The sequence below is a fragment of the Macrotis lagotis genome, chromosome 3 (assembly GCF_037893015.1).
Source record: "Macrotis lagotis isolate mMagLag1 chromosome 3, bilby.v1.9.chrom.fasta, whole genome shotgun sequence".
Lineage (NCBI taxonomy): Eukaryota > Metazoa > Chordata > Mammalia > Peramelemorphia > Peramelidae > Macrotis > Macrotis lagotis.
This window is the reverse complement of record NC_133660.1, coordinates 265,108,683-265,128,727: the sequence shown is the minus strand read 5'-3', so window position 1 is coordinate 265,128,727 and position 20,045 is coordinate 265,108,683. Positions and strand designations below refer to the sequence as shown.

General features: G+C 37.6%; 1 long non-coding RNA gene and 1 pseudogene across 1 annotated transcript in view; both read left to right on the top strand.

Annotated features, from left to right (window-relative positions):
- LOC141516546 (uncharacterized) overlaps window positions 1–20,045 on the top strand; it is a 473,791-nt gene that overhangs the window by 370,086 nt on the left and 83,660 nt on the right. The window lies entirely within an intron of this gene.
- LOC141516545 (N-alpha-acetyltransferase 60 pseudogene) lies at window positions 11,437–12,129 on the top strand (annotated as a pseudogene).

The window sequence follows — 20,045 nt, the reverse complement described above, 5'->3', positions numbered from 1 at the left end:
TAATGAAAGTAATGCTCAGTTTAATCACTTTTGCCATGTTTCATGAACTCTATTTAATATTCAAGGAAATGGGGAAAAGGAACAAGTATGAATACCCTTTAAAAGTTTGTGCACATTACTAGATGTGGAAGAGATGTTAAAATACTAGTGGAAATGCATTTTTAATAGTTGGTTAAAAGCACCTTTTTCTAAAGGTGTTTTTTTCTTTTCAATCTGCCTAGTTATTTTATAGGATCATAGACAAGATGTAGAAGAGTAGAATGATATTTATTCTGTTCAATCCCGTGAGCAATGGCTATAAGTTACAAAGAGACTAATTTAAGTTCAATGTTAAGAGAAATAGAAACAATACAAATGAATCTAAAATTTAAAAATGAATCTTTCTTACCAAAAAAATCTACAGAAATGTGGAATGTGCTGTTTTAGAAGGTTATGGGTTTTCTTTCTTGGAGCTCTTCAGGAAGAGTCTAGATAAACATTTTATGCGTCATGGGTTGGGATTTCATTCATGTCTGGACTCAGCTAAAGAGCCACTGAGGTCCCTTACAACTTTTAAATTCTGTGATTTCATAATGAAGATGGGGTGAGTGGGACACAAATTACAGGACTCTGGCAAAATTTGGAGTTTATCAGCAGGGTAGAAACAGCAGAACTTCACACTTAATTAGAAAGGATAATCAGTTCAAATTGAAGCTACCAGTTACCAACAGGCATCATGATTCAATGAAAAATAAACTGAATTGCCATTTGGAGGATATGGTTTTAAAACCAATTTCTGATATTTACTACTTTGCAGCCTGGGGCAATTTTTAGTTTCTCTGGATCTCATTCCCTTTCTCCTCAAAAATGAGCTATTGTGATTTTTCTTCTTTCTTGTTATTTTATTTAATGTGGCTATTGCTAGCTTGTATTGCTTTCTAAGAAAACTACTTTTTATATCCTTTGAGCATTAATTAGAGGTTATAAATAACTTATTGATAGATTTTTAATTTAGTTGTTAATTAAAGATAATTTATTCTTTTACATTTGAATCAATTTTTTACATATATTTGTGCTATTTTTGGCAAAAACCCTCCTTTTCTAAGTTACCTAATCACCTTTTAATTTAAGCTGCATTAATTTTATTTGTGCAAAACTTTCAAATTTTATGTTTAAGCCCCCATTCAGTCACTTACTCACTATGATACAGTTCTGTCTCATTTAAATCCAATTGAGTAACAAGTCAAAAAACATCACTCTTAGAATGTCCTGGATCCTTTTCAAGAATGAAGGATGTGGCCTCAGACACTTAAAAATTACCTAGATATATGTCCTTAATCAAGTCACTGCCTTTCAAAAAAACAAAAACAAAGAAGGATGAACAATGATCTGACCTTAAACAAGTAACTCCCCCTTATGATCCTCAGTGTCTCACTGATCATATAATGGGTATAGCAAAAATGATCTCCAAACTGTGTCCCAACTCTAATATGCAATGATTCAATTCATTTTATCCTATATTTTTGTGTCAACCATGAAAAACAGGTTTTGAATCATTCCTTCATTAATTGCCTTCCTTAAATTGGCTTCCTTAAATGCCTGTTGTACATCTCTATAAGAAAGTTCCCAAATCCCTCTGGAAGATACAGAAGAGAAGAAAATCTAAAGTTAATTTGTGTAACTCCACTATTTATTTAAATATTGCTCTATCATGTCATGTTAATACTAATTTTTTTTTCACATTACACTAGTTTCTTGCATTTTGACTAAGCAAATGCTTCAGACACTAGTGAGGAGATTCTGGCTACTCTCTAGTCAGCTACATTCCCTCACTGGCTCTTCCTCACATACCCTAGTTCCTCAACCATCAACATGCCTATTTGCCCATGTCTGGAATACTCTTCCTCTTCTCTGCTGGCTTTTAGCTTCCCCGTCTTGCTTTAAAATTCAGCTCCAATACTTCCTTCCACAAGGGACCCTTTGTAGTCTTACCATCTGTTCATTTCTTTCCTCTGAGGCTGACTTCCATGTACCTTCCATTTATTGTGTCTGTATATGGTTCTTGAGACACCATCTGCCCCATTAGAATGTGAGCTTCTTGAGAACAAGAGCTGATTTTGCTTTTCCTTTTATCTCTTGAATTTAGAAGAGTCCCTGGCTTATTGTTAGTGCTTAAAAATAGTTGATGATTGATTGAATTCCGATTAACCATAAGTAAGGTGCAATGTATTACAAGTTAAACTGATCATTAATTTATGAAATTAGTAGACAATAGCAGGCATACCCAATTCTTTGGGTACTTGCTGAGGACTACAAATGGCAACGGGAAATGGGACACTTTAATTAAACACAGAGATATGAGGGGCAAAAATCCATAATGGCAGAGACAAGTGGGGAAAAAGAGACAGAAAAGTAGATGGTATGGCTTGGGAAGAAAGAATGGGTTGGAGAAGGAAGGCAACTTGGGGGTAATGGGGAGTTACAGAGAATCTCTTTCATGGAACCATGGATAAGAGTTGGAAGCACCTGACAGATGGATCTGGAAAATTACTTGGGGGGAGGGGGGGAAGTCTCATTTAAATTTTTTTTAATTTATTTAAGGCATTGGGGTTAAGTGACTTGCCCAAGGTCACACAGCTAGACAAGTGTGTCTAAGGTCAAATTTGAACTCAGGTCCTCCTAACTCCAGGGCAGGTGCTTTATCCACTGTGCCACCTAGCTGCCCCCTCATTTTTAATGTTTTTTTTTGAAGGCAAGACAAACCAACTCTTATAGTTGTAAGTAAAACTAAGTAAAAACATCTCAAGGACCTCAGAGTCTTTTTTCATTTTCGTATGGTTTGGAGCTGTGGAGGTGTAGATTTTGTCTGGAATTTACTTCTCATAGGACCAAAACTTTGACAAGCAATATCTCGATTCCTGTGATGGGGCATATCTTACCAGAATGTATATTTTATTAATTGCATGACATGATTTGCAAATTATACTCTTTTGAGCTTGAGGATGCTTTATGCATGATTACCGTATTCCCCTCTGCAGTTTTATTTCTTGCTATTGTTCCATCATACTGGTTACCCTTAAAACTAACCTAATTCTCCTGACCAGAGGAGTCCAGAAGGACCAGAATAATATACAATTTTAGCACAAAAGTAAAGAATTATTCAAGACAGCTAAAGACAGATAAAGAGCTAGACCTGGAGTCAGGAAGACCTGAATTCAAATTTGACCTCAGAAACTTACTGGCTATGTCATTCTACCTCAGTTTCCTCATCTGTAAAGTGAACTGGAGAAGAAATGGAAAACCAGTGACAGCAATGGCAGTTTCCAGACAGCTCAGCCCACAGGTACCAAAAACAACTTAGAAGTTTGGGAGGAATTATCTATTGCATCTGAGTGAGAGTAGAGTACAGACCAGTGCAGACCAGCCCCATCACAGACCTGGTACCAGTAAACCAGGAGCAAGACTCTGGAGCCATTGAATCATCCTAGGCAGCAGATGCTTCTGAGGTTCTTAGTCCACAGACAGTAAGGGGGTCCAGAAACTTGCATGGATGAGATCATGAGTCTCTGTATTAGCACTGAGTCAGGACACTATTGCTTTGCCCATACTTCGATTTGGTCATAGCCCTGGGTCATAATCCCAGAGTTAATAAGAGCAGAGCACACAAGAGCTTGTAGCCTCAGGGAAGGAGATTTATAAGGCAGAAAAAAAAAAGTTTGAGATCTTTCACAGATCAGAGCAAAGGGTAGGAGAATAAAAACCACATCTCCTTGCATCATACCATCTTAGAATCATTGAAAACTTAGAGGTCCCTAAAAGTATCTCTGAAAACAGATGCACAAAACCCCAGAAGCTTGAGGCTATGTCCCTTTACCCTGGAAGCAGAGTCCTACTTTAACAGTTAAAAACATAGACTGAGAAAATGTGCAAACAGACAACTCTTACCATAGAAAGTTATTATGCTGATAATAGTCAAAGCTCCTATGTCCAAAATCTCCAAGAAAAACTTGAATTGGTCTCAAACAATGGAAGAGCTCAAAAAGTTTCTGAAAATCAAGTAAAAGAGATAGATAAAATAGGGAAGAGAAAGGAAAGTGATGTAAGAAAATAATGAAAAATAAGTCAACAGCCAGATAAACGAGACAGAAAATACCAAAGAAAATAACACCTTAAAAAACAAGACTTGGCAAAATGGTAAAAGATGTACAAAAAAGCCAATGAGGTGAATGCTTTAAAAAGCAGAATTAGCTAAATGGAAAAAGAGGAACAAAAATTCAATGAAGAAATAATTCCTTAATAATATAATTGAAAAAAATACATATAATTGAGCAAATAGAAATTAATGACTTTATGAGAAATCAAGAAACAATGACACAAAACCAAAAAGGAGGAAAAAATAGAAAGCAATGTGAAATATGTCATTGTCAAAGCAACTGATCTGGAAAGTCCAGGAGAGATAATTTAAAAATTATTGGACTACCCGGAAATTAGGATCAAAAAAAGAGAGGCTAGATATCATCTATCAAGAAACTGTCAAGAAGAATTGTCCTGCTATTCTAGAAGTAGAACATAAAATAGAAATGGAAAGAATCCTCAAATCACCTCCTGAAAGAAAACCCAAAATAATGTGAGTAGATGGTAGGAGACTTATGTTCGCTGCTTAGAAGAGTTGCCTTCTCCCATTGCATGCTCCCAATCCAGCCATATCTAAAGTGTAAAGGGCAGACAGAAGTGAAGTCAATCAGAAACTTTCTACCTTCTTCTACAAACTGGCTCATCAGTCTCTGTCCTTTTAAGAATAAGTGACTTCTTGAGACTGGCTGCATAGCATGAATAGTATATTAGTTCTTTTTATGGGTGCTTAATTTATCTATCATTAACTTCATTGAAGAACCATTCATTCTAGTGTTATGGTATCATGTAAAAGACAGGACTGATTGGGTTTTATGGTATCTCTTTAGATCTTAAATTCCTCCTTGATTTAAATCCCTCTAGCCTTTTTTCCATTTTTTTACTCAAATATGAAATTGTTGTTGGTTTCCTTAGAATTTATTTCTTTATTTTTTTACTTATTCATTATCACTAAGGTTTAGATAAAATATTTTGTAATATAAGAGTCTTAGAAAGTTTATATTGTAAATGTCTGGCAAAGCTCTGCATAAATGTCATAGTCTAAATAAATGCAAAATATAAAGGCACGTGAATGTGGCAAATGTAGAAGAGAGCATGAAAGTTCTTCCTTTTACTTGTAAGGAAACTGAGTATTGGGTCATTAGCATATGAATTCCTGGAATGATGGGACTCTTACCATCACCCAGTCATCTAAAATTAAGGACATATATTAAACGTTTACTTTTTTATTGTGATTATGTATGCTGAATTTAATAAAAGTATTTCCCCAAGTTTAGAGCTTTATGCAGAATAGTTAATGGAACCCATTTCAGTTCCTTTTAGTTTGTTGATAAATGTTCTGGTGTCTACCTTTCCAAGTTTCCATGTGTCTCTCTGTAGTTCACAATCTGACTGTAGATAAAGCTCTTTTTTGTGTCTCTCCCTCTTTGGTCCTCTTTCTGTATCTTTCTCTGTTTCTTCCTGGCTTTCTTCTTTTGCCTTTTTTCTGTCTCTACCTTTATATCTGTCGATTTCTGACTCTCTGTCTCTGTCTCTGTCTCTGTCTCTCTCTCTCTCTGTCTCTCTCTCTCTCTCTCTCTCTCTCTCTCTCTCTCTGTCTGTCTCTCTCTGTCTCTCTCTTTCTCTCTGTCTCTCTGTCTCTCTCTCTCTCTCTCTCTCTCTCTCTCTCTCTCTCTCATGCACACGCACATACCCTAGTATCTATTAGCACTATTGTCCTCACAGACTAATGAAACCCAAAAGTCAGCCATCCTTCTTCTCCCTAGTTAGAGTCACTTCCTACAAGGACAAAGGGTTGATCTTATCCAAGAAGGGGTAAGCTTTAGTGAGCCCACACATAGGAAAAGGAAAGCACACCAACAAATCTCCAGGGCACATGTTCATACACACACACACACACACACACACACACACACACACGCACACACACGCACACACAAATATGCACACTGAAGGTTTCCAGGTTTCATCCAAAGTACTCATAGCTTCCTGATTGTTCACATCATCTACAATTCCCTACTTCAGTTTCCCTGAGGTCTAGTAATATTTGTTCTGTTTCTTTTTCCCTTTCTAGTAACTGCAGCTGGAAAAAGTTCAGTTCAATTCAATTTTTTTTTAAAGTCTCTCTTTAGTGCTCTGCCTACTATGTAAAAGATGCTATGCTTAACTTTAGGTCTAAAGAAACAGAACTATTTCCTGGCCCAAGGAGCTTTCATTATAAATGGGATTCTCTGCATCCTAGGAGAAATTAATAGAGTGTTTTAAGCCAACAGCACTTCATCACGATAACTTTTATTTCTTTAATAACAACTGAACAAGAAATCTGAAACAAAGAATTCAAAAAACACTTCTCATTTCAGGTGGTCTTGAGAAAATGTAGGCACTGGTGAAAAGGAGTTTCATGTTTAATTTTTTCCTCCTCTCTCTTCTCAAAGAAACAGCAAATTATAGAGAGCTGATAGCACTGTTGTAATTTGCAGTAAAGCTGGGGAAAATATAACTCCTTGTTGATTTGAAGTTACATCCACAGCTCTTACTTCATCAGGAGAGCCTCATTACTTCACGCTTCAGTGAATCACGAGCCTGGGAAGAGCTGCTGTTAAATTAATTTCCTAGGTTTTTGTTGGGTGCACATTGGAAATTGTAAGGTTCAGTCATGGAACTGCAGCATGAGGGGTGTGGAAAGCTGAATATACCAGATTTTACAGTAGTATGAGGTAGAGAGATGTATCACCCACCAGGACTGCAAAGTTCCCATTCATCTGTTTCTCCATTTAGCCTTTTTTCTTTCTTTCCTTTATTTTTAAATCAAAGGATCCTAACATTTGTGCTCCCCTCAGTAAGATCCATTTCTATATGATCCTTCACCAGCATACTCAACCACTTACATCTTGCCAACTGAATTGCTTCAGTCTCCTCTTTCAGTTATTAATATTTTATCCATAGTTTGCCCCTAAGGGAAAGGCAATATAAAACCGTCCTTGAATCAGTTTTGCAATCTCTAATGTCAAAATAATGCCAGTAATTTTTTTTTAATTCAATTGAGTGAGGAGTAGAGATTATGTTTATAATAGTTTATGGATGGCATTTTTGCTAATGCTTTTCATGTGATAGCTTCCTACATTAATTATCCTTGGCGATAAGCATCTAGGTTGCTTTGGTTGTTCTTTAAATCTCAGTACCCCAGGAGGATGACAGTTATCCTGTCCTTACTTTTGTTGATGGTTCAAGACCCCAATCATTTACCAATTCTTCCCTGAAATTTCCTTTTACCACTTTGATTCAAGTTCATTCTTCTATTATATGGACTTCCAGAAAAGACTGTATGATGCAAGGTCAATGAATCTAAGTGGAAAGCTTGCCCTGCTACTGAATATCCCTGTGAAAGTCATTTAATTTTCTTAGACCTCAGTTCCTTCATCTGTCAAAGTCTCTCTCAAGAAAGTTGAATTGCTTTGACCCTTAGGAAAAGACTAGGAAGTGCAGTGGATTGAGCACCAGCCCTGGAGTTGTGAGGACCTGAATTCAAATCCAACCTCAAACGCCTGCCCCTTACTATGTGTGTGACCTTGGGCAAGTCACTTAACCCCGATTGCCTTAAATTCAGGGTCATCTCCAGTTCTCCTGATTGATATCTGGTCACTGGATCTAGATAGCACTGAGGCAAAAAGTGAAACTGGTGACTTAACATAGTATCTCATCAAACAATTCCAATTCACTGGCTTTTCATGGCATCAACTCCCTGATGTCATAGTCTTCTTCAAGAATGAAGGTCAAGGATCAAACATCACACATTGTCAAACAAGTTTTGATGAATATATATTGATTTATTCAAGCTAGCAACCTATACTCCTATTTCCTGTACTACATAATCTAACAATTGTATACTATTTTTATTGTTTTCTTATTTTATTATATATCAGTACATTCCATTATATTATTATGTTGAAATATATTGTATTTCTACTATTTTTGTCTGAATTTGAAGGTTTTCAAAGAAGCAACATATCTTTTTATATGTGAATTTTATTCAATGTGCTAAATAATAAAAATATTAAAACATAATTTTAAAGCACTAAAAAAGTTCTAAGGATTAGATATCTAATTTTTCTCCCATTTTCACAAATGAGGAAAATGAGTTTCCTCAGTTAAATCACTCAGGTAAAGTGATGTAATGATGGTCAAAAAAATTAATGTCAAAGTGAGGTCATTGATTGCAAGGAGAGTGCTTTCAGAGTCTTACCGGCATCAATTGGCTACAGGATCCAAGGAATGCTTTCCAGAACCTCTGTCCTCAGTGAACAAAGTGATCCAACCTATTCCACCTTCAGAAAGGCCATGAGCATTTCAGTGACATGGAAAGTAATCCAGTTAAGAAAAAACTCAAAAAAAATTGAATGGTTTTGACCCATACTTCTTACTGATGTTCTTATGACATCCAGGGCTTCAATCCAAGAGGGCAATGCACCGGCTTAAAAATTCCATTGTGAACAGAATAATAATCATTTCATCAACTGACATTAAGAGAGCACTTAAAATATTTTAAGACACTATAAAGATGTTCTCTCCTATGATCTCTGATATAAAAATCATAGGCATTGGAGAAGCTAGGTGGTGCAGTGGATAGAGCAACAGCCCTGGAGTCAGAAGGTCCTGAGTTCAAATCTGACCTCAGATACTTAATAAGCCTAGCTGTGTGACCTTGGGGAAGTTACTTAACCCCATTGCCTTAAAATAAAATTTAAAATTTTGAAAATTAGGCATCCATTTTTCAGATAAAGAAACTGAGACTCAGAAATTGTGACAGCATCACTGAATCATAAATTCAATTTAGACAGACTTCTAAATGTTATCTAGTAAATTACAGATGAAGACAAGTGAGGCCAAGGGAAGTTGTAATTTGTCCTATTAAAGGTCAGCACCATAGATTTCAAAGGGACCTCAGAAATTGCATTTCTGCTATTGCCTTTATTTTACAGAAACCAAAGGTGAATTAGGGTTATCATTTTCCCTGGGTCAACATAGGCAATCATTTATCAAGATAGGATCTGAACTCAGGACCATGGTGTCAAGATTTAGATTTTGTCATATCTCTTTTGTTTGTTTGTTTTATATTTGTTTTCACTATAGCATTTTTTCCTAGGTCACCTGAAATTTCCTTTATAATTTTATGAGCACTTGCTACCTTAGTCTTCCTCAAGGGTAGTAATTTGTCATTGTTGTTGCTGTTTTAAGTTTTTGTAAGGCAAATGGGGTTAAGTGGCTTGCCCAAGGCCACACAGCTAGGTCATTATTAAGTGTCTGAGACTGGATTTGAACCCAGGTACTCCTGACTCCAGGTCCGGTGCTGTATCCACTACACCACCTAGCCGCCCCAAGGGTAGTAATTTTAATGTGATACTTAGGGCATTTTCATATAAAGATTATCTTTGAGATGGTCAATTCATTCACACATAAGAATGAATAAATGAACTTTGAAGTGTTATTCAAATGTTAATTATTATATATGATTGGTGATGATGATGTGTGTTCTTCATTCCCAAAGAAGACCCAGACATCAGGGAGGTGATGCCATGATAATCACCTAAATTGAATTTGAGTGAGAGGGGTTCTAAGTCACCAGCCTTACTTTCTTCTCCAGAGTCATCTGGGTCCAGTGGCCAGATATGAATCAGGATGACTGGAGATGGTTCTGGATGCAAGGCAATCATGATTAAGTGACTTGCCCAAGGTCACACCACTAGTGAGTATCAAGTGTCTGAGGCTGGGTTTGAACTCCTGTGCTGACTCCAAGGCCAGTGTCCTATCCACTGTACTATCCAGCTGTCCTGTATATGGTGTTAAAGCAATAATTCACATTTATATACTATTTCAAGGATTAAAAAAATACTCAATTATTACTCAATACTCAGGGATTAAAAAATAAACAATTATTACTTTGTTTTTTTTTTTTATCATCTAGGTGGATTCTCTCTGCAGTGGTAGAGATTACATTTCATCTACTTCCTTTCCTCAAGTGTGACTCTTGTTCACATACCCCAGTGAAACACCACAGAAAAAACTCCAACTTTCAGGGATGCCTTACTCTAGGCTTTTTAAGATTTCATAGATGCCAGTGTCCCTTTGGACTATTTGTCCATTTTATTGTATTCTCTTCACACAACCATCTGTTCTCATTGTCTGATACAATATTTCTTAGATCATATTTATGACACTTTTGACAGGCATTATCATAAATGGATAGGGCAACTGCAATTTTGATCACAATGATTGTGGAATTTTTGACTCAGGTCATTTCATAGTACCTTTCTTATGAAAGTTACCTAGTGTGCTTCCATCTTTCTCCTTTTTCACTTGGATCAGCATTATCTAAATGATGACTATTTTAAGCATAAGAGGCAAATGGTCTTGTTCTTAGTGGCTGGTGGGGATCCTAGCAGGTTGGGGATCTTTGTTTGTCATTATTACCAACATTGTCCTCAAAGCCCTCTGTTCTCTACAGCAGTATTTGAATGGGATGCACCTAATACCACATCCAGATTGTATGCTAATGACATAGTTGACAAAGGAAGGTAGTTGACATCTATTATTGAATTGTACAATCAGTATTTTTTAAATGAATTTCCAAACCTTTTTGATCTAGTCTACAGACCAAGATTTACTGATGTATCATACATAAGGAAAATATCTATAAGGGCTATCTCTTCCACATATCTAATTCATCATCATCATCATCATCATCATCATATTTATCAATCTATAATTTCATTGATGTAGAGAATTCAGAGATGAGGAAACTCCTCACATCAAAGCCCATAGGCACCTCCTATATAATTTATTTTGTAGTTGTTCAGCCATTTTTAATTGTGTCTAAATCTTCATGACCCTATTTGGGATTTTCTTGGCAAAGATACTGGCATGGTTTGCTGTTTCCTTCTCCAACTCTTTTCACCAATAAGAGAGCTAAGGCAAAAAAGAATATGTGACTTGCCCAGGGTCCCACAACTAATAAGCATCTGAGATGGAATTTGAACTCAAAAAGATGAGTCCTCCTGACACTGAAACCAGTACTCTGTCCACCACACCACTTAGCTGCCATTATTGCAATTTAGACTCTTAGCCAATTCCTTTTGGGAACTAAAAAGTTCTAATGTATTCACAGATATACAATCTTCATTATGTAGCAGAGAAAGGACTCAACCTGAATTTTCTTAATTCCAATTTCTATTTACTATTCTACATAACCTCTCTCATCCCAGTCTCACCAAAGTGTCCAAGATAAACATTTTAGCCCTTCCCAGTGACTTACTCCCCTACAAGGCATGAATGACAGAGGAAGTGCCCTTCAGTGCACTTAGTGATGTAAACCTACGTCTTCTTTGCCATGATGACATAGACACGGTGAAGCAGCTCTGTGGGGACTGGTTCCCAATTGAGTACCCTGACTCATGGTATCATGACGTCACTTCAAATAAGAAAATTTTTCCCTTGCTGCAACTTACAGAAGAGCCATTCTGGGTGAGATAGTTATTGAAATAAAAAGTAGGGCAAAGGTCCATGAAGAGGACAGATAGAGCTATTCTAGCCTCAAACTTCTCCATTGATAGACTGTTTGCATTCATCTTAAGTCTAGGAGTGGTAAAAGAATTCAGAGAGTGTGGAAGAGGTTCCCTTTCACTTGAAAGCCTAAAGGATCACATATCTACTACTGCTCTAGACCACCGCAAAGCCATCTTTCTGCATGTCCTTACCACTAATAATACAGCAATAAATTTCTATGAAAATAGAGACTTTAATCTGCCCTATTATTATTCCAAAAGAGGAGTCTTCAAAGATGGTTTCACCTATATACTCTTTTTCAATGGGGTGGGGGGCGACTACATTCATCACATAGGGTCTGCATTAGCCAACCTGAGCCCATTATCAACTCCACAACAGATGTATCACCAAGCCCAGAGTCTTCTGCCATGGTCAAGCATTTCTGACAAGAGTGGCATCAAAGACAGCAGAGTCATGTGATTTGATCAGAAGGCCCTTCCCAGAAGCGACCAAGAGGTGCCTGAGTCCCCAGGTACCTTCACCTGAGAGCCTAACCTTTACACAAAATTAAACTAAGCCTATGGGATGTGGAAGTGCTATCTTCTGGGCTGCCAAACCAAGGTGCTATTCAGGGAGTCTTGGGGAGCCTGGGTCAGCAGACTAGGGATGATGATGGAGAGTATTCTGTATCCTCCTGCTCCTGAAGTCATTTATTTCTGCAACTGATGCTGCTAACCCTGGCTTCCATGAATGCTCCATTTTTCAGATAAAGAAACTGAGACTCAGAAATTGTGACAGCATCACTGAATCATAAATTCAATTTAGACAGACTTCTAAATGTTATCTAGTAAATTACAGATGAAGACAAGTGAGGCCAAGGGAAGTTGTAATTTGTCCTATTAAAGGTCAGCATAATAGATTTCAAAGGGACCTCAGAAATTGCATTTCTGCTATTGCCTTTATTTTACAGAAACCAAAGGTGAATTAGGGTTATCATTTTCCCTGGGTCAACATAGGCAATCATTTATCAAGATAGGATCTGAACTCAGGACCATGGTGTCAAGATTTAGATTTTGTCATATATCTTTTGTTTGTTTGTTTTATATTTGTTCTCATTCCCTAGTTCCCCCCTTGACATACTTTCTAATTCCTCTCTGCCTTGGACTTTGCTCAACACTGGAGAGAGAAAGAGAGCAAGAGCGAGAGAGAGAGAGAGGGAGATCACAAGTCCTATTTCATAATGAAATACATTGTCTGCCAGGGCTGATCTGGACTTGGGGTGGGAAGGATGAGAGCTCTGCAATACTCTTGGGACTAGATCTAGCAATTTTCCCCCTCTAGATTATCCCCATCCCTCAGCCTCCTTGGCCATCACTTCAACCAGAGCCACCATTACTTCTTTCTGTACAGGAAGTTATGAACATAGGTACCAACTTCTGGCTCCTCCAGTGCAACTCCTGTGAGTGGCCCTGGTCATGGGGGACAGAGTCATGTGCCTTGGAGCTTTCAGCTCCAGTAGGGAATTCCCAAGGGGAGGAGACCATGGCAGTAGCTCAGCTGTTTCAGTTCTGTAAAATGCACTTGTCACATGAGATTGGTCCTTACCATCATCTTCAGTTGTCTCCTGCCCCGCAGTAACCTTTGAATTTTCTGATATAGTCTCAAGAGTTCCCAGTGCCCAGTGCTACAAGCAATCATTCCCCTATACCCCTAAACCGAAGTTGGGTGCAAGGAGAAAAAAATAGACCTCTTTCACTGCCCCACATGAATCAAAAAATATTAAGTCCCTTTTTTTCAACCTGTACAACCTTTCCAGGACCCTAGAATAAGCAACCACCATCTTCTGGTCCCAGTGATGGATATGGCCACACTGGTGGAGGCCTCGTGGAGAGGAGGCCTTAAAATTAAGGGGAGGCCTTTGAGCCAGACAAGTATTTATTGTTTTGTACATCCATTGGTTGTATTCCCCTCACCCTCTTTTGCCCCAGGGTTGGGCAAAAAGTACTTGATTTTAAAAGAAATTAAGTACAAAGGTGACAACATTGGCACAAGTGGGATTAGTTTCCTCCTAAGTAAGTTTTGATAGCTTGGATGCTGGCCAGTGTTGAAACCCCAGTGTAGTCTTATTTAATGATAAAATAAAAGTGTCTCTAATTTTTTTCAGTGCTGAGGGGTAGGGAGAAATCTTTCAGCTCCTAAAAATCTGGACATCCAGTGTTCAAGCTGAAGATAACCTGCCATGGCTCCTCAACACTCTGTTTCTCTCATAATCGCTATAGTGTCCAGCTTGGTGTTGAATGGATTGTAGTACTTTGTCTTATTAGAAAAACATCAACAGAATGAAACCTTAATCAAATTAAAAAAAAAAGTTTGATCCAAAGCCTGATAAAGAAAAGGTTTCATTTTCCTAAACATAAAAATTGTATCTGGGAAGAACTGGGTTCAAATCTTTTCTCAGATACTTACTAGCTGTTTAGTCTTGAGTAAAGTTCTTTAACCTACGTCTGACTTGGTTTCCTCATCTGTAAAAAGAGGATAATAAAAACACTTAACTCTTGGGATTGTTATGAGCATGTAAAGGAGCTAATACTTGTAAATTGCTTCGCAAACCTTAAAGAACTATGTAAACACTAGCTGTTATTACTATGTGGGTCACCATCATCATCATCATCATCATTATTGGTTATTTGAGAAGGTAGAAAAAGTCATAAAACCAGGATCTCTGGCTCCAAATCTAGGATTTTTCACTGTGTACCTTGGAACAAGATGTAGTACAGTTATTTCTCTGGAAGAAAATTAGCAGGGTGCTAATGGACTGCCTGTTGTTTGGAGGATGCTGAGGGGAACCAGTGCAGGTCATGGGTGGATAGTCCCAGCAACAGTTGGCTCGCTCTTCTCTAATGAGGTCTCTTCTCAACTACGAAGATGACTTTGGTGAGATTTTCCACAGCATTTTGAGTTTTATGTTTCCATTTAATGGTGTGACATCCTGTGACAATTATCATTTTTTTGGTCCAATTTTCCCTCTGAAGTGCCTTTGACACAGATCAATGCATCTCTGAGCTGATTTATTTATTTATTTATTTGTGAAGCGGCAATATCAGAAACTGACAGCTGGAAATCTTAATTGGTTCAATGACAGAAACCATAATGACTGCTCCCAGAGACATTGCTTCTGTCTGACCTTGTGTCGGAGTGAGAGGAAAAATGTTCTTTCTGCTCTAGGAAAAGAGGAATTGGTAGGAAGCAAAGAGGGCAGGTGGATTAGAGGAAGGCTGTATCCTCAGAAGGGGGTGGGGCTGGATGAACGAGATTTGGGAATCAAGCTGATTTAGTGGCTGATTCCGGGGGTCTCCACGCTATTTGAACTGCTGACCTTTCTGTACAGATTGACATTACTGGTGGCAACAGGCACTGGTGACAGTGTGGAAGCCTGCCCACAAGTGTCTGGCCTGAGGTCCCTAGACAAAGGCCTCCAGACAGCTGTCAGACAGGATGGCATTTGATTACTGTTGACTTGGGCCTGAGCCCAGTATGTGTGACCTAGAGGCAAAGAGCTCCATACGGACACAAAAACTGCCCCAGCCTTCTGTGTCTGGGGAGGGGACGGCTTCCAGAATAAAGGACTGAAAGCCAAAGGCAGTCCTGAGAGTTTCGACTATTTACCCAACCAATTTATAAAAACTCACTGGTATTTTCAAGAAAAATGAAATTTTCCAGGTTTTGCTACCTCTCATAAAACCATAGCGAAGAATACTCAAGATTCTGAATACTGATGCTACCACTGTGCTTGCTGATCATTAAGGGGAATCAATTTAACCTAATAGATAAAGAGCTTACCTCTGAGGCAGGGAGACTAAGGTGCAAGCACATACTGATGCTTTGATCCTGGGCTTGTCTACTGATTGAGAGAGCTAGATTGTTCTGGAGAGACGGTATTGGATTTGGGGTGAGGAAATCATATTTAGATCTCACCTTGCAATTACTGCCAATGTGTTATGTCACTGCTGTTTGCCTCAGTTTCCCTACCTATAAAATTGGGAATAATAACATGTCTCAGGGTTGTTGTACCATTGTAACAGAAGGCAGGTCAATATCTTCATCTCTATAATAATTGAATTTTAATAAGTGGTACCTATATTTATAGCACTTTAAGTTTTCAAATTGCTTAATAATTTTGAGTATATTAATAACTTTGATAATCATGAAAAGACCTATGACAAATTTGTTCTTGTTAGTTTGTTCCCAGCATTTTCTCTCATAACAAGAAATCTATTGTGTCATTGTTGTTTCTTTCTCGAGTCATATAATTATAACTTAATCAGGAGCTCTGCCAATATGTTATCTGCTCTACCACTGATGATATCTAGTTAGCCTAGGTACTGGGAGGTTAAGTGAGCACCTCTGGACACACAGCTAGGAGATAGATAAATGCATAGACATATAGACATATATATGTATACATATACATATATATATATATATATCAGATTCAAGATAATAAACTCAAATTATCTTAATTCTAAAGTGAACCCTCCTTACACAATACTCCAACTGGTCTATCCAAATAGAGAAGCTATAAATCCATGGTGTTGAGAAGGAAGTGGCGATATACTCACACTTGCTATATGATATATCCTAAGTCACATAGATAGTTAAGGGTCGAGCATAGAATTCTAGCCCAGGTCTTCTTATCCTCTTATCTCACTCTAAGTACCATATTTGGATTAATTTCTTCTTTTCCCAGTCCCAAAATCGCAAAACCCCCAGTTAAAAAAACACTCCAATGTATAAAATATCTGACTTTCAAAACTATGAGTTATTAACTGTTAATCCTGTCTCTGACTATTGAATCTAAGAAGAATTCAGCTATAATATCCATAGAATTGTTCCAAAATTGGCCTCAGTTTCACTTGTGAAAAGTTGCCCAGAAGCATCACCATCTTGCTTCTGACATAGTTATCTTTATGGTACAGGCCTCATCATGTCATGTCTGAAACGCTGGTGATAGCCAATGGGTCAGTCTACCGTCCTCAACTTCTCCCCATTCCAATCCTTCAGAGCCACTCAAGTGATGTTCTTAAAGCACAGATCCAATCATGTCCCTCTCCTCCGTAACAAATTCCAGTGGCTCTCTATGATTTCTTGGATCAAATATAAAATCTTTTTGAAGTTCAAAGCCCTTCATAATGTATCCCTCCCCTGCCTTACATTTATCTTCTAACTTATTCCATGTCATTTGCTCTTAACTCCAATGATACAGTTCTCCTGGCTATTCCAGAAATAGGAAACTCCATCCTTTGGTTCTAATTATTCTATATGGCCATCCCCAATGCTTGAAAGGATCTCCCTCCTCATCCCTGCCTATTGGTTTCCCAGACTTCCTTTAAATCTAAAATAAAATCCCATCCTTTACAGGAAGCCTTTCCTAACCATTCTTAATTCTAATACCTTTTAATTGTTAATGATTTTCTATTGATCCTATATGTCGCTTGTTAATATATATGTATATATATATACCAGTATATATATATATATGTATACCAGTATATGTGTATATATCAATATATATATCTATGTCTATATAGAGATAGATATTTAATATCTTCTTCATCCAGTGGTGAGCTTCTTGAGGGCAGGGACTACATCTTCCCTCTTTTAGATTAGTATAGTGGTGAATACTTGCTAAAAGTTTATCAGTTAATTGAATGAATGAATAATTCTGGGTTTTGCCAGGCTTTTATTTTAACCTTTCTTGTTTATTGTTTGTCTGTTCCTTTGCTTTGACCATTCATATGCTTGAATTAAAATCTAGCCAGATTTCCTCTTGCTGGCACTCCCTAACCATCAGAAGAGTCTGTAGTCTGCCAGGCACCTCCACAAACACATCTCTGGCACCTGGTTCACAATCCTACCCGGATTTTTGTCTAGGATGAAGGCAGACTCATGCTCTGAGGCCAAGGTTGATGTTAATGCAGGTAAAGACATCATAACAGCTTTTTATCTCTGAACTTGAACCTGCCTCTTGTTTCCTAGCTGAGGCTGATGACTTCCCCTAGCCCATCATTATGCATGTCCTGGCTTCCCTCCTGTGTCAATGGGACTGGTTTTTATTAGAGAAAGGCACAGACCTTGTTTTGTGTAGGAAGTCTCACAGCTGTCTGCCTGGGCTCTTTCACCAAGGGAAAGTCAGAGCAGGGAAAACAATCAAGTGAGTCACCCGCCTGAATTCCCCATGAAGGATGTTAGTGTCATTATCCTATGCTAAGATAGCATTTATGCTGTTTGCTCCTCAACCAATAATTTTAAGGGAAAATATCCTGGGCTTGTACTCTGAGGAAGAAGGATAGATTCCTGCCATCCCATAGACCATAGTCTCAGTTCATTCTCTACAGCACCATTACCTTTCAACGCAAATCTAATCCATTAAGAGCACAGACCTTCTCTTTGAATAGTAAGAGAAGAATGAATGCTTCTAGGAAGTAAATCTCCCATTTTGAGCTTTGCTTAGAGGGATGAAGGGAAGGGTAGTCCTTGACTATCATAAAATAGGTTTTCTGACCATTTATGGTTAATCCTCACCATGAAATTCATTGGTTAACAGATTGAGAGCTGGAAGACAATTTTTTGAACATTTTATTTTTTTTTCAATTACATGTACAAACAATTTAAACATTTTTTCAAGTTTTGAATGTCAAATTCTCTCCTTCCTTCCCCTCTCCCCCATTGAGAACACAATTTTTGACATTCCGTGAATGCAAATACAGAAATAATAAATAAACCCAAGAAAGAAAATTTAAGGAAAAAGTATCTTTGGTCTGCATTTAAGTCCCAGCAGTTCTTTCTCTAGAGATGGATAGCACCTTTCATCATAAGTCCTTCAGGATTATCTTGGATCATCATATTGCTGAGAATCTCTAAATTATTTATAGTACATCATCATACCAATATTGCTAATGCTTTCTACAATGTTTCCCTAATTCTGCTCATTTCACGTTGCATCATTTCATGTCAATCTTAGAAGAAAGAGACTATCTAGTCTCATCTTCACATTTTAGAGATAAGTTAAGAAAGTTTCAGTGACTCAATCTTTTTTCCCTTAATTTTATTTATTTATTTATTTGTTTGTTTGTTTATTTAATATCATCCCTATACATATGCATATTTCCAAGATTCAAAATTTCCCTCCACCCTCCCTTCCCAACCTCCTCCCCCAAGCAGGAAAGAGTCAGGTTAGCATTTCACATAAATACATATTTTGCTAAACATGTTTATGAATTACTATTTTATTAGGTTTTTTTTTGCAAAGCAATGGCGTTAACTGACTTGCCCAAGGTCACACAGCTAGGTAGTTATTAAGTGTCTGAGGCCAGATTTGAATTCAGGTACTTCTGACTCCAGGGCCTGTGCTCTATCCACTGCACCACCTAGCCACCCCCATAAATTACTAATTTTTGGCATAAGGAATTAGAATTAAAGGAAAGAGATACATAGTTTTTTTTTTTTTCCCAAGTGTTCATCAAATTTGGAAGGGTTGTTTTGTATATGTGTGTTTTGCTTTGTTTTGTTTTTCTTTCTCTGGATGGGTATAATATAGTCCATATAGTCCATAGCCAGTCCGATACACTTTCCCTAGCTCTCTGGATTGCTGAGAGGAACTGCTTCCATCAAGATTGTACATCTCGTAATGTTATTGTTACGTCTACATTGTTTTCTTGGCTCTATTCCCTTTGCTCAGCATCGGATCCCATGAGTCACTCCATGTTGCTCTAGAGTCCGGCCATTTATGGTTTCTTATAGAACTATAGTGTCCCATAGTATTCAAGTCCGTAACTTATTTAGCCATTCCCCAATGGATGGGCATCCCTTCAATTTCTAATTCTTTGCCACTACAAAAAAAAAAGCTGCTATGACTATTTTGGAACATGTGGGACTTTTCCCATTTTTTATGATTTCTTCTGTATATAGATCTAAAATTGGAATTGCTGGGTCAAAGGAGATGACCAGTTGCATTGCTCTTTGGGCATAGTTCCATATATCTCTCAGAATGGTTGGATCTGTTCACAACTCCACCAGCAATGCATCAGTGTTCCAAATCCTCCCACAGCCTCTCCAACATCGATCATCTTCCCTTTTTTCTCATCTTGGCTAATCAAATAGGTGTGAGATGATACCTCATTGTTGTTTTAATTTGTATTTCTCTACCAACAGTGATTTGGAGCATTTTTCATATGATTATATATAGCTTTAATTTCTGCATTTGAAAACTGTCTGCTCATATGCTTTGACCATTTATCAATTGGGGAATGACTTGTGATCCTATAAATTTGATGCAATTCTCTATATATTTTAGAAATGAGACCTTCATCAGAACTCCTAGTTATGAAGACTGTTTC